Raw genomic sequence first — 16,174 nt, 5'->3', positions numbered from 1 at the left:
AAAAAGCAATGAGAACAGTTGAGGTGAAACAAAGACAACAATTTTAAACAATGTAGGGGAAATAGGTTGGTTGGGTCTTTGAAATAAATGCCATTTTATTTTCTTCTAGTTCTGAACTGTGGAAAGATGTTTCCTGGTAAAGGCAAAAAAGCTCATCTGGAAACTAATATGAAAGCCCCCAACCAAAGACTTTGTGATGGGGTCAAAAATTGCTTCTCTGCCTTCAGGGTCATACAAAGTTATTGATGAATCATGCGTTCATTTCTTTTTCACAGTTGTATTCTTTGATGTGCCACAACATACCTTTTGACTCACTTTTCTCTTAAATATTTTCTCTTCAAATGGGATTCTGGTGGCTCTGAATCTTTCTAGTTTCTCACCATAAAAAAAGGCAAACAACATTCTTAGTGACATCAGGCTTATCCCTCTATTACCTTAGAAAAAGAGGGCACTGTTTATGAGGTGATGAATATTGAGCTTTTCAATTTCCCAAAGGGTTCTCTGGAATACTTCGGGTCATAAAGACACTTTCCACAGGCCCCCTAGAATCTAAGGGACATCTCCAATCCTTGTCCACAGGAATTCAGGACCATTCCAGTCAACTTGAGTGATCCAAAACATGTGCTCCACTTAATGTAAAAACAATGTACCTTTTTGTTTCTAGTAGTATAGACAGGATAGAACTATTTCATAATAAGAACCTGCAATAGACCCACATTTCCTTCCAATTAGATAAAGTAATTTTTGACACTGAAGAACCTATAGAAACACACACACACACACACATTCTTTACATTATATACAAAATTATGTTTTTTTAATAAAATAAAAATTAAGACTTTGAGCCATGTCCTATTAAATGCACAAAGTCCTCCTTGCATGTTTTTAAAACATCACTTAAACATGTTTATTGACTGAGTTATTAGTTTATAGAAGTAAAAGTTTGCTTCCCATACATATGTTGTTTTAAAATACCCTTTGTAGCACACCTCAGTAGATAAAATGTTTTCCACGTGTATAGGAAAATGCACACAGCAGCACCAATACAGTCCATATGTGGAAGCAGATGTATCTAATACAAACATAACCTGCATATTAAGTATAACCTGTATATTTGAACTTACTAAGGAAAGCTATTACATGTGAAATGCCCTTTACAATATGTAATAGGCTACTGGTTAGGCAGGGACTATATGGGGTGCCCAGTGAGGCTTTTTTTTTCTTTTTAAGGAGGCAGCCTGACTAGCTCCTTCTTTTACTTTGCAGGCATCAGCTGAAATAATTTTGGAACCAGGGATGGTCTCTTGGGTGGTCCTCTCAGTCATGTAAATGTAGGGTGGGGCCTCCCGCATCCTCTGGGGAAGAAGCCAGCTTTTGTTTTGATGGGAGGATCCTTCCCAATAGCCTGTAGTTCATCCAGGGGAGGGGGAGTGATTTTGCGCAAAGAAGCATCTTTGTGGGGGGCGGGGAGGGTAGATTCCCAGCCCGGTGCAGGAGAGCCCATTCTAGGGTGATGTGCTGAGGAACTCGGACTTTGCTGCTCCAAGTCAGCCCCCCAAAGCAAATCACGGAGGCAAGCCAGCCAGGGCTGAAGCGTTTGTGGGGAGAGTTGATTCAGCAGGGACGGTGGCTGAGATCTGGGCCTTTTAGGACCCTGAAGAGAGAACTGATTACTTGGGGACCAAAGGTTGGTACCAGGATATTAAGTGGGAAGAGGTGGGCATGCAACCTCTGGGCATGCTCAGAGCATCGCAGCCAGGGAGGAGGGTGGGGCTGGTCTTTGACTGTCCCTCCATGAAGAGTCACCAGGTGGCTTGAAGCCTCAGATGTCCTGGGGACAGACTTTCAGCTCTGCCCACCCCAGGTGTGCAGAAGCAAGAAAGCTCCTGTTCCAAATGTGGAGACCCACGCTTCATTTCCTGGATATTTCAAGGGATAGCTGAGAATCCCTCAGAGGGAGATTCTGGATTTTATGCTGATAAAGAGCAGGAAGGTGTTTCTGAAAATCCCTCCTAGAGGGAGGAAAGTGGGCACATTACTATCATGCCTTTGTGAAACAGACCATGGGTTTGATTAATTATTTGATTAATTAATTATGCATTTACTATTTTTCCATCTTTGTAAATGTCATTGAAGGGTAAAAGAATAAGCCACCAGAAAAAGCCCTTTCTGGCATAGGTTTATTTTGAGCGGATTGTGAGAAACAGTAGACACAAGAGAAGGTCTGAAATCAGAGTAGCAGTTAGCCTTTTGTAAGGGAAATGGAAGGTAATCTCCATTCTTAAGGGAGTTTTCTCTCTGAACCAGGACGGGGAGAAAGGCTAAATCACGGGAGACCCTGGTCCTCTGATCTCAGAGAAGGTACCAGCTGAAATCAGCATCTCCATCCTCCCCCTCCTTCCCCTTACTCTTCCTGCTAACCCCCCACAAGAGCCTGCCCTCTCCACACACATTTTTGCTTCTGTCTTTATAGTTAAGGACAGCATTTAGGAAGGAGTCTAGGGCACATGGGGACTTACTCCTTCTCCCTGGGTATCTCTGTGAACATATGAGGTATACATGTTAACAAATTCATGTTTGTTTTCTTCTTGTTAATCTGTTTTTAATTACTGGAGGTCTCAGCCAAGAATTGAGAGTTAAAGGGAAAATGACAGTCTAGCCGTTGGCCTTGGTTCGCATGAGAAGCTCTCGATGTGTCAGCCTGTCCCTATCTGGGGGGCACGGCACAACTCATCACTGGTCTCAGCTTACCACACACCGAGTCCAACCCTTCATTAGCTCCTGTAAGGCCAGGTTCAAACTCAGTTATCCTTGTTGAAAACAAAGGAAGAGACTTCTGCCTTTCCTCTGTCTATGAGTATATATTTGGAAAACTTGGATTAATACTTGCTTTGTCTCTCTGAAATGAATGCTAATTTTTTAAAGGCCACTTGCCAGCCTCACGACCCAGGACACATGTTTTTCAAGGTGCTGGGAGCCATCCCTTTGGAATGTATCAACCACAAGCTGGTGTTTCTATAGTGTGCATGGGGCGGTCCTCTGAGCCAAGGTACGAAACCGCCCACCTCCTTTCATGAGGATGTGAGAAGTGTCGTTTTCCTTTACACAAATCCAATTAACTGACACAGATGAACTACCTAACTATCCAACTACAAATTAACTTAGGATGAACTATGTCACAATAAATGGTGTTGCCAAGTCCTCTTGAGCACTGGTTATGGTCTGTCCCAAGAACGTGTATGTAATGGCTTATATCTTGTTATATAAAAAGGAGTTTTTTCCTGTCTTTGCAAACTCTTAGCAGAATGCACATCACATTCTGGTTTAATGTTTGTTTAATAACACCTTTATTTTCCTTCTGTTTTACCTTTGTGGAGAGAGTTTCTGGGTTTTTATTTTTAAGATTTTATTTATTCATTTGACAGAGAGCACAAGCAAGGGGAGCAGCAGAGGGAGAGGGAGAAGCAGACTCATTGCTGAGCAGGGAGCCTGATGTGGGCCTCGATCCCAGGACCCCGGGATCACGACCCAGGCTAAAGGCAGACGCTTCACCAATGGAGCCATCCAGTCGCCCCAGAAGGTTGTGTTTTTAATTCTATTTCCCCAGCACACTTGCCAGGACTCCCTTTTCCTCTGTCCCCTGGTACAACCCCTCCTGCATAACACACTGGGAGTGATGCTTGAACAGTACAAGTTTGGCTGTATCACGACTCTACGTAAAGACTTTGGTGGACCCGGACCACAGCTGGCCAGTTCTCGAATCCCAGGAGCCAGCTGCCACTCACCTCCCGCACCCACTATGCCTCAGCACACTGGCCACCTCGTTCTTCCTTGAAATTCATGAGCTCATTCACACTGTAGGGCTTTCCACGGGCTACTCCCTTTCTCTGAAATGTTCCTTTCTTCTGGTCTTTGCTAGTCTAGGTACTTGGGTCACGTTTACATGTCAACTTCTCAGAAAATCTTTTCTGGGTCACCGAAGTGGTAGTCATTCAGTGACCCTGTCATGTATTAAATCGTCTGAATCTCTGTTTACAACACTTTCTTCTCTATCTCCCGGAGCCGTCATATTTACATGTGGTTGTGTCTCACCTGGGACAGACAGCCCTGAGAGAAGGGCTTGATAAGCCAGGCACTCAGTATACTGCTTTACATACAGTAGGCACTCAATAAATACTGGCTGAACAAAGTATTAAAAGCACTTAGCCTGACGCCTGGCCCATAATTCATATTTAATAGACAGTAACTATTACAAGCATTAACATGATATAACGAAGGATATGTTTCAGAATGAAGATAAATTATTTGTGAAAAAGTCATAATAACAAGTTAAATAATCAATTCTCAAAAAATAAGTTTATACTTTTACACATATGTTACCTGTAATGTAAGCCTGGATTGAAACAGGTAGAATAAGCTTGGATTTAATTAAAAATAATAGTCATTTACAATGGGCACCAAGAAGAATGAAGGAAATGAGATGTTTATTTTAATTTTTTTAATCTAAATTATTTCCTGATCTGGACCTCCTATTCAGAAATTTAGTTTTCAGTTAATGATGTTAATTTTTATAAATGGATAATGGAGCTGTGTTTCCATGAAATGTTTAGAAAGGCAGCAAAAATACTTGTGTAGAGCTGACTGATAAATGGGGAATAATAAATGCAAAGCAAAAAATTACTATTTTTTATGAGCCACATTAAAAACTAACAAAAAAGTACATACAAACTACAGTTGATTATAAAAGCTGCCATAATATGAAAAACTACAAATGACAAAGCATAAGTTTTTATATAAAAAATTAATTAGTGCTATGATAACACTGTGCAAACATTGGCCTGCACGTTAAATCTGCAGCCCTCCTGGGTGAGAGTTGCTCGTTTTCTTCTTCTTCTTGATGATTCCAAATTAACCTGCCACGTTTGTGGGTAAAAGGACTTCGGCTTAGACCCTTAGGTCATCTACTGAATAGAGCTTTACTCTCCCACTTTTTAAAAAAAGTATATTTTTTTAATTTATTCATTTGAGAGAGAGCACAAGCAAGGGCAGAGGGAGAGGGAGAAGCAGACTCCCTGCGGAGCAGGGAGCCCGATGTGGGACTTGAACCCAGGACCCCGGGATCCTGACCTGAGCCCAAGGCAGATGCTTAACCATCTGGGCCACCCAGGCGCCCCTTGTCTCCCTCTTTTCACTCATGCCTATAGCCCAAGGAATGGGTGACACTGGCGGGTCTTGTTCTCCATGGTGACCCTCATCCCCAAACTTGGTGCTGTGACCGCGAACACTTTGGGAGCGCAACCCCACATCTGTGCGATGAAATGCCTGTTTCCAGAAAAGGACAGCCTGATGTGGTATTTAATCAAAGGCGTCTTTTCATGCAGTAATATCCAGACTGACAGGATTATTATTTTATTTTGTTTTTTCCTATGCAAGAATGTTATGTTATGGTAGAGCTTTTTCAAATCTCAGCCCAAGAATTCACAAATGCAGAAATAGCACGTTAAGTAAGAACATGTTTGCATTACCCCAAACTCAGTATAACTGCTAAGAGAAAACAAAACAAAAACAATCGGGGTGGGGGTGCATTTTCATTGGTTCATTTATTCACTCATTCAAAATCCTTATCCAGTGCCTGCTCTGTGCTGAGATTTGGACCACATCAGTAGAGAAGTCGGTTAGGACCCCTCCCCTTGCAGAGCCTGGTTACTGTGGGAGGAGGTGGTAGTAAGAGAAGTAAAGTAGAAGTTGTAATATGCTGCGGAACTAGTACATGGGAGAGCCGGGTGAAGAACAGCAGGAGTATTGAGAGAGGGGCTCGGATGCAATTTTAAATAGGTTGGAAGATCCCCCGCTGATGATGACGTCAGAGCAGAGATGGTGAAGGGGCTGCTCACACAGGCACCTAAAGACCCTGAATCCCAGTGGGCTGAGCACCTTCCCGGAGCTGCATGGAGATCTGGACGGGGGTTGGTTGGGGAAGAGGTGGGGAGAGGCCAGAAGCAATGGGGCCAGAAAGAATTTCAGCAGGTAAGGGGAGGTGGAAGCAGCTGTCGGGGACTCAGGGCTTGATGCTGAGTCCTTGCAGGGTTCTGAGCACAGCAGTGGGACATGGAACTTACACTGTATAGGCTTAGTGCAGCTGCTGTGCTCAGGGTGGACAGGGCAGGGGGGGGGGGGCCAGAAGAGGCAGTGAGACCAGTTAGGAGGTAAGAGATAGATGGGGTGGGGAGTGCACCGGCAGGCATCTGACTCCCAGCATAGCTTACAGTCAGGTCCCTGGAGGGTTTGGTATGGACTGCATGCAGGACAGGAGAGATGGACTGGACGCAGAAGCCAGGGTTTCCCCCAGGAAGCCTCACATTCCTGCTCAAAAGTAAAATACAAATCACTGAAAGCTGGTCCAGGTTCGAGCCTAGCGGAAACTGACACTCAAGGAAACAGACAGGGGTCTCTAAGAGGAGGAATAAGGGATAGGGTGTGTGATGGAAACCATGCAGGTTCCAGTTAGGGAACGTGGGGGTGGGGGTAGTTCTCATGTGCACCAGGCTCCAGAACCCCTGGGACCCAGGAAGGAACGTTCCTGGTACAGGAGGACCACGTGTTAATGAATCACCGCTTTTGGGCAAGATGAACTCTCACTGTGCATGCTGCAGCCGTAGTCAGTGGAAACACACTTATTAGTGTGCACTCGTATTCTCCACGTGGCCACTAGGACACCTTCATGTTCTGAGTTATTTGTTTATTCTTAATCTCCTGATTACAGAATGGAGTACACGTGTGCATATACAAATTCTACTGAAATCCAGATTTTCAGCAGGAATGTGAGCCCTGCAAAACAGGGATTGTTGGTTTCATTCTCTCAATCATACCCAACTGTTAGAACAGTTCCTGGCATATTACAGACACTCAGTGATGCTGCCTGATTGGTTGACTGAATTAATGAATTAATAAACAACATGTATATAGTTTTTTATGTATTTAGGATTAGACTTCTCAGCATTATAGTATTAGATTTGCTTTGTCTGTAAGAGGTTATTTATTTTTTGATGAGTTTACAAACCAATTACAGTGATCAACTAGACATAAATTACCTTTTCCCCTTGGACGTCATAAAAGCATACTTGCAACTTTAATGTGTACATGGGTGAGATACTGGAGTTTCTATCTCACCCCCAAATTTATTGAACCAATGAGCCTAATGTAAATATTAAAACACTAACTGATTGATTTTGCTTTTAATGGTCTCCAACAGGAATTGACAAACTATGGCCTGAGGTCCAAAACTGGCCCAACACCTGTTTTGGTAGGGCTGGCAAGCTAAGAATGGTTTTTACATCTTTAAATGGTTGAAAAATATCAAAAGAAAAATACTATTTCATGACATGTGAAATTCCAAATTGTGCTCATGAAGTTCAAGTGTTTGTGAATATAATTTTATGGGAACACGGCCATGACCATTCATTTATGTACTGTCTTGGCCGCTTTCACATCAAAACAGCAGGGCTGAATAATTGTAGCATGGGCTATCTGTGACCTGCAAAGCCTGAAATACTTGCTATCTCCCTCTTTCCAGAGAATGTTTGCTGGCCCCTGGTACAGACAACAATCATGTAATAACTCTTTGCATTCATATGGCCTTTTCCATACCCTTCTATTAATTATTAAGAAAGTAACAGGCTTTATCTCATTAATCCTCATGTTCTTGAGTTAAGAAAACTGATTTAAATTCTTTATGAATTCAACTCTTCATGCACATGATAAGGTTATCATCTTTCTGAAAGGTTCTCTTTTAGGTTCAACCCTTGTCACGAATAGGGAAATCTTCTTAAGGGTCATAGATTTCGTGTTTCATAGGATAAACACTAACCAGCAGTCAGAATTCTGTTACATGCCCATTAGTGCATAAGTGCTTGAAAAAGGTTTAGAAAATACACAGAAAGAGAAACCTTAATTCATCTGTCTGTCCAAGCCTGGACTCTAAATTAAAGAAAGTGCATCTATTCCACAAAGTGCCACCTAATTAAGTCTCAACATACTTCCTTTAATTACTGAAAATGTCAAAGTCCTTCAGTAATTGGAGACATGGAGCCTACTGAGACCTACCCCCTTCAAAGAAAGGAGCTAATGATTGCTCAAGTGCATAGGAAAAGAAATCTCTCTCCCTCTGTATTTCAAAAGCAACACACGGTGTTGGAGCAATACATAGGAGATAAAAAAACAGGGGCCTTGACCTAAGTCTCACATCTTATATGAAAATTATTTCACAACAGATCACAGCTTTCCATCTAAAAGGTAAAACTCTAAAAGTTTTAGAAAATCTTCAGGATTTAGGGCAGGGCAAGGAGTCTGTAGTTAGACATGGAAACAAAAATATGATCCATAAAAGCAAACGTTGATAAATTATACATCATCACAGTTAAAACCTTTCCTCTGAAAGATTCTGTTAAGAGACTGAATAGAAGAGTTACATACTGGGAGAAAAAGTTTGAAAGCCATATATCTGACAAAGGACTAGTATCTAAAATATATAAAGAATGCTCAAGATGGAAAAAGAAATAATCCAACTAAAAATGGACAAAAGCCATAAGAAACATTTCACTGAAGAGAATATACAGATGATAAATAAGCACATAAAAAGATGTTCACAATCATTAGCCATTAGGAAATTGCACAATCCCTATGAGCACAGCCAATAATATGATATATCATTATGTTTACATGTATACCCATGGACAACATAAATGCTGGTGAGGATGCAGAGAAGCCGTTCATTTATGCATCGTTGGTGGAAACACAAAATGGTTTAGCTACTCTGGAAAATCATTTGGCCATTAAAATCTAAACATTCAATTACCATTCAACCCAGAAATTAGACTTCTGGGCATTTATCCCTGAGAAATGAAAAGTTATGTTCACACAAAAACCTGTACATGAATGTTTATAGCAGCTGTATTCATAATAGTCCCAAACTAGAAATAACCCAGATATTCTTCAAAGGGTGAGTGATTAAACAAGCTAGTACATCCATTCTGTGGAGTACTATTCAGCAATATAAAGAAATAAATTGTGGATATAGGCAACAAGCAGGATGAGTCTCCCCAGAAGTATGCTGAGTGAGAAATCCATCAAGAGATGGCATCCCCTGTGACTACTTGCATAGAACATTCTTGAAATTACAAAGTTAATGCCAATGGAGAATAGATTGATGGTCATGCGGTTTAAGATGGAGTGGCTACTGGAGGTAAACTGGTGTGGGTATTCAGGTGCAACCTGAGGTGATGAATGGTCTGTATATTGAGTGTATTGATGCCAATACCCTAGCTGTGATACATACTCTCACTTTGTAAGGTGTTGTCATTGGGGGAAACTGTGTGAGGGATCCATAGGATCTCTCTGTTTTATTTCTTACAAGTGCATACGAATTTACAATGACTTCTGAAGAAAAATTTTAATGTAAAAAATATAAAATTATATATATATAAATTATAGCAAATTATATATATAAATTATAACATTCATTCGAATTACATATAATGAATATAAGCTATTTCACTTATAAAATTATCTGTGCTATATAAAAGTATGTGTATACACATATTTCAATTGAAAGGGATTAAAATATTTTCGACTCAACCCAAAAATCATGTATTTCTCAATGTTCCTTTATGACAGAAAGCGATATGGGTTTTATGATTGTAAATTCTTGGTAAATATTGGCAAATTTGAAGACGGACCCTATACAATGTCATTTTTGCCCATTCCTGGGGACAATGACAATTTCTCTTGGGGAAAAAAAAAATATTAAACCAAAGAAAAGTCCTTTTCCAGTGAACACAATTACTACTTACCCAAGAGGCTCTATCAGTGCTGTTACTATGAGCCAGAGGGGAAGAATAACCAATCAAAGGACAAAGATTCCTTGGACAGACACGTTAAAACCTCCGAAAGCATGGAAGATTGTAGGCTGTCAGTGAAAACACAGGTGTTAAAACAGATGTGTAGACAGAATGAGTGACATTATGAGAAAATATTAAATGCCCTTGATGATGTGCCACTCAAGAGTTCTGTGTCACAATATTTCAAAAGTGGAAAATTTGCCTTATGATCTTTATACTTAATGCATGCTGAATAGCTATGAAAATATGTCAAATGTATATCCACTGAACACAAGTATAAATTGAATTGTACAATTAAAAAAACTTAAAATGCAACAGAAATAAGTCAATCGCCTTGCTTTTGCACAAAGAGGAATGTGTATTTCATTAAAGCCAAACCCAGTCTGAATTCCACAAAAATGTTTCATGCTAATTTAAATGAAAATATAATAATTTAAGAAGTGCTATTTGATACGGCAACTAATCAACTAAGCAATGGCTCCTCCACCCCATAGGTTTTCATTTTTAATTCAGGTGTCACTCACTTTCCCTTTTCCGCTGCTTAATCAAGTCTTATAGTTGGATTCTGATTCTCCTATAGGTATTTTATACTATTGGATATTTGTTTTAAACTGATTTGTTTAAATTGTTTTAAATTAACTTTTTAATTTAGCTCAGAGAGACTCATAATCAATCACTGGGAAGGGAATATTACTGGTATAGGATAAATGTCCAATGTAGGCAATATCTACAAATCAAATTATTTTTCTAATTCTTGTAGACAAATGTTCCAACATCTCTTCTTAGTCATGAAGCTATATTTTTGAACTTTGGATGTCATGTAGTTGTAAAACTTAGACCATGCAAAGAAATGTACGTTGAAACTTTTTAATAAAAAGACCTAAAAATGTAACAGATTAATAGTGTTCGCAATAATACTTGACTCACTTGTCCTAATTAAGTTCCTAGGACTGCATGGTGAAGCAAGCAAACTTCCTCTTGAGTAGGGGATTGTGTGTTCTCAGAGACAATTACACTAATTAGCACATTTTCTTCCATCATGCCAAATACAGAAACCTATGAGAAAACAAGTATGTTTGTCCTTTGAGGCTTAGAAATATTATCCTAAAGTTATTTTTAAAACACCTCATGTCTAATAGTAACACAAATACTTTAATTTCGAATGTTCCTTACAATCCTGGCTGTGTTTTGCATCCTCATAACACTGAAGGATCCTTTACTCAGTGAATTGTAGCAATTTTAGTTTCTTTATATCTGAAGTCAAAACCAAATTTAAAACCTCGACCCTCACCCTCCAAAGAGCCTTTTCTAAATATCTACTCACAAAAGTCATCATGACTAACTGATTATCAGCTTTCCAACTGGTATGAAAAATAAACATCTGTGTATTAACAAAAAACAGATTGGAGAAGAGGAAATCATTACCATCAGGTTTTTCATTAAAAGTTTTGCAAATTCACCTATTATGTATTGATTACAAAGGCACGATGAATAATTTCAGTATGTTATAGAAACCTCAGCTGGTTGCAGCACTGCAAAGATCTGGTATCATATCATTAACATGATAAAGTGATATTTATTTCTTTACTGTTGTTTCCTGTTTTGAAGTCAAAAGTACATTATCTATATGCTTTCTTGCCAAACACGAGTCAGGAAAATCTTCCTGCTGTCAGTTTGAATTGAGTGGTATGAAGCAGGAGGCCAAAGCGAGGGAAAAATCTAATTTGAGAACTGCAGACTATACCATTTATCACGTAATACTTCCCTGGAGTCTATTTCTAGAACTGAGAATAGATAATAGCACTTCCTTATATTTGGAGAAAACTGGTAAGTCAAAGTGCTTTTATCTTCTGTACATTTGAGTATAGTCCGCATCGAAACTGTGCTGTGGTAGACACAGTATTATGTCCTAATTTAACCTAATTACCATGGAAATTATTGCTAACGGGTTTGACTTACATGCTAAAGTTTACATCACTGGTAAGGATGGGGCCAAGCCCTTGGTCAGATGCTCTCATGTACGAAAAACCACTCCTCTGCGTTGCCTATTCTAAAAATTATACAAGTGTGCATGTGCGAGTGTGGTACGTGTGTGTATGTGGTGTGTGTGTGTGTGGTGTGTGTATGTGTTTGTGTATACGGTGTGTGTGTATGTATGTTATGTGTGTGTACATTTGAGGTCATGCAGTTTGTCACAGTTCAAATCAGTCTAAATAAGCTTAAGTGATATATACATAATTTTTATATATAAATATATATAATCAAGACTATATATTTATATAAAAGAAATGATATATGTACATATTTTCCCCCTCATGCTCAGCGATAGGACTGTTAGCATCTGGAGAGCCTATAGTCTTTTTTTTTTTTTTTTTTTTTTAAGAGTACTCTTTTTTTTTAAAGATTTTTTTTTTTATTTATTTATTGAGAGAGAGAGAGAGAGAGAATGGTAGAGAGAGAGCATGAGAGGGAAGAAGGTCAGAGGGCGAAGCAGACTCCCCGCCGAGGAAGGAGCCCGATGTGGGACTCGATCCCTGGACTCCAGGATCATGACCTGAGCCGAAGGCAGTCGCTTAACCGACTGAGCCACCCAGGAGCCCCGAGCCTATAGTCTTTTTAATAATGTAAGTGCTGCCAAGTACATTACTCCGATCCACACCACAAATGTGTTTCCAACAGCTTCGGTGAGGATGTGAGCTCTCTGGGGAGGTATACTTTAAGTTACTTTAAAATGGAATTTGACACATGTTCTGAGTGGATCTGGGACCATCCTAAAGACTATGAATGTCAGAGCAAAAATATTTTTTTAAAAATAATTTGTTTAGGAAATTCAATCTCACCAGAACCAACAACTAAGAAAGTAAGAAATAAGCAGAAAATGCAGATATATATACAGGAAAGAAGAAAAAAAGGCGAAATACTATGTGTTAAATGTGAAGCAGAATGTAAACGCAGTACTTAGTGCAAAATATCTATGACCTCTGAGTACCAGGCTCTCAGTAACAACCAGAAAGTTATAAAAATAATTTGTAGTGAATATTATGAAGAGGAAGTACAAAAATCAGTTAAAATGGATTCTTACTTATACTTCAGATTCAGAGAATCTCCGAAAAGGGGTTGCATTTCAGTGCAGTTTGTAAAATGAAGAGCATGTGGTGGGGCAGGTAGTCTCAGCCAAGGGAGCAGCCAAGTGAAGTTCTGAACGTAAGAGTAAAGAATCTGATGGAAAGCAGGAGTGGAAGCAGTGAGCGAGAATGGAGAGGTAGACAGAAGCTGGACATTGACCAACTCGAGGTCATGTGATAGATCTCAGAGTTTATTCCGATGTGGGCAAGAAACTAGAGTAGGTTTCAAGCAGGTGCTCAGTTGATCAGATTCGCTCTCTGACAAGGTGGCTCTTCTCACATAAAGTTCATCACAATCGCCCTGCTCTGAATGGCCCTGTGGACCAGAGTCTGGGCCGGAGGAGACCCGGCTGCCGCAGTGGTGTATGTGATGAGGGTCCCGTGCAGATCACTGGCAGGTCGACTGTGGTGATGGGACTGGTGTTCTAGGGGAAGAAGTGAAACAAGATGAAACCCCGAAGTGGAAAATGGCAGTCCTATGTATGATTTAAATTGTGATTTGAGCACTTCCATACTAGAGGTAAGGAGTTGGGGAGAGTGAAGGATGAAAACAAGGAAAGAGAGAAGTCAACACAGAGCGAAGTCCCCACAGCAGCTGTGTAGTTAGGAGGATCCCTGCTTGCGAGAAGGGGCTGATAGTCTGGGGAACAGAAGTGAGGAATTAGCCATTTGCATTAGTCTGTATGTCTGTTGAAAGGAAGTAGAAGGGCATCCTTCTGATGGCTTTGTCTTTGCCGAGGTATGACTCGAGGTCATCTACTAGGGAAAGAGGATATGACAAGTTTGATGATTTGAGGAAAGTGGTGAAGAATGAAAATGGTGAATGGGGACAAGAGCTCACCAGAGAGTAAATTACCATAGCTGAGCCCCGGGCAGGTGGTGGCCAACATTTATAGTGGAAAAAGCTTCTGGCTTGTGTAGCTCTTGTCAGGAGCCCTCCCAGCCCGCGTGAGAATGGGGGCAGGCAACAATGGCAGAGAGCCCACAAGAGAAAGGGATCCAGCACATCATAAGAGATGTGATTCTACGGAAGGTGTTGCTCTGAAACGAAGCAGAGTCAGAATGAAGAAGGACCAGGAGGGAGAAAGCAACAGCCTCCATGCCCCAGTAAAACCAAAGAAATGAAGTAAAGGTGGGGAGGGGAGACGGGGGATGGAAAGACGTGAGAGTGGAACAGAGGTCTGTTTGAACTGACCTTTTCAAGCGTTTTAGGTGAAGCATGAACAGTGCACATCACAAGAGGGGTTAGGGAAGTGCAGTAGAGAAGACCGAAGTGTAGAAGACAATTGCTGAGAATCTCAGAGCTGGGCTGGTCATCCAAGGGAGGGGAGGGGCAGGATAGGGTTCACAGGAACCAGAGAGACACGGAGGGCTGCCGCGGAACCGCATACGTGGTTCCCGTGGTGCCATAACCATATACTTTGTAGACGTTAATTGTCTAATTGCCTTTCCCCTACCACGCTTGATGACTGGGTCGATTCCTGCCTTCCACAGCACTGGGTCTCCAGTACGGATACATTCAGTATCAGAATGTATCTGATACATTGTATCAGAAACATAATAAGAAGGGGTCAAATATTTGTTGGTGAATAAATGCCAATCATACTTGAGTGAATAAAAGAATGTTTAAATTCTTACTGCCAAATTATTATAGTTATGATATGACATACACTTTGAGGCTAAGGGTCATCCTTATCTTGGACAGAGTGTGGTTAGATAGTTGAACTCAACAGCTATCATCAGAGTGATTTGCATTTTCAATGTTCTCATTACTGACTCAACTTATTTTTGAATGTCATGTTTTTAAAGACATTGTGAGAATTCAGTCTATTAAATCTGGGAGCATTTCCCCTTTCCTTAAAATAAGGTTGCACAAGTCTGTCTAATATATCATGTGTTGATTTAGAGTTTGAGATTCATGGGAAATTTTATGTCCAAGGTCTTAGAGAAGGGTCAGCACGCTGTGACTGCCCATGAAAATCACTATCGCCTGAGGTCTGATCAATGAACTTTGAGCATGGGTAGGATTTATATTAGCAGGAAAGCAGTTATAGATGACATTCCAGCTGATAGTTCTACAGAAAAATGTTGATATCTTTTTTTATTATCAAGCATCAAAGAGACATCCTCAGGAAAATGTAACCATCGTGCACTGTTGGTGGGGATATAAATTGGTGCAGCCACTGTGCGAAACAGTATGGAAGTTCCTCAAAAAATTAAAAAGTAGAATTATGTTGTGATCCAGCAATCTCACTACAGGGTATTAATCCAAAGAAAATTAAAATAGGATCTTGAATAAATATCTTCACCCCCATGTCCACTGCAGCACTGTGCACAGCAGCCAAAATATGGAAATAACCTACATGTCCATCAATAGATGAGTGGATAAAGAAGATATAATCCCATTGTATATGTATCTTTACATCTATCTATCTATCTATATTTATATATATATATATATATATATATATATATATATATAATGGAAAGTATTCAGTCTTTAAAAAAGAAAATCCTGACATTTGTGACAACACAGTTGACATTGAGGGCATTATGTTAAGTAAGATATATCAGACAGAGAAAGAGAAATATTGTACAGTATCACATAGGTGGAATCTAAAAGAAACAAATTAATAGAATCAGAGAGTAGAAATGTAGTTACCATGTCTGGAGAATGCTGGAAATGGGGAGATGTTGGTCAAATGGTACAAACTTCTAGTTACAAAATAAATGAATTCTAGGAAACTAAAGCATGGTGATTATAGTGAAAAATACTGTATTGTAAACTTGGAAGTTGCACAGAGAGTAGATTTTACATGTTCTCACCACTAAAAAGAAACAGTGATTATGTGATGTGATGGAGGTGTTAGCAAAAGCTAAGATAGTAATCATTTTTCAAAATATAAATGTATCAAAATGCCAGGTTGTACACTTTAAACGTATACAATGCCATATTATATTTCAATAAAACTGGAGGGGAGAAAAAAAGATGTATTCTCACAAACAGGAAAGATGTCATTTACATGTCCTGTTTCTCTCCTTTTCTTTTCTTACCAATCTTGTTGGTATCAGACACAACTAATTACAGCTAAAATCACAGCTTTCCACGAAATTACAGGATTTAGAGCATCAGCTAAACTGGCATCTTACACT

General features: G+C 39.9%; 1 protein-coding gene and 1 long non-coding RNA gene across 3 annotated transcripts in view; one reads left to right on the top strand and one right to left on the bottom strand.

Annotated features, from left to right (window-relative positions):
• The window catches only part of CSMD1 (CUB and Sushi multiple domains 1), a 2,028,797-nt gene that overhangs the window by 273,679 nt on the left and 1,738,944 nt on the right, over nt 1-16,174 (bottom strand). The window lies entirely within an intron of this gene.
• On the top strand, nt 1,482-5,061 carry LOC113924614. The gene is made up of 3 exons (XR_003520734.1): nt 1,482-1,687; nt 2,926-3,049; nt 3,426-5,061. It is a non-coding gene; the product is annotated as an uncharacterized LOC113924614 (long non-coding RNA).

Source organism: Zalophus californianus, chromosome 2 (assembly GCF_009762305.2).
Source record: "Zalophus californianus isolate mZalCal1 chromosome 2, mZalCal1.pri.v2, whole genome shotgun sequence".
NCBI lineage: Eukaryota > Metazoa > Chordata > Mammalia > Carnivora > Otariidae > Zalophus > Zalophus californianus.
Note: the sequence above shows the minus strand (reverse complement) of the source record. Positions and strands in the feature narration are given on the sequence as shown.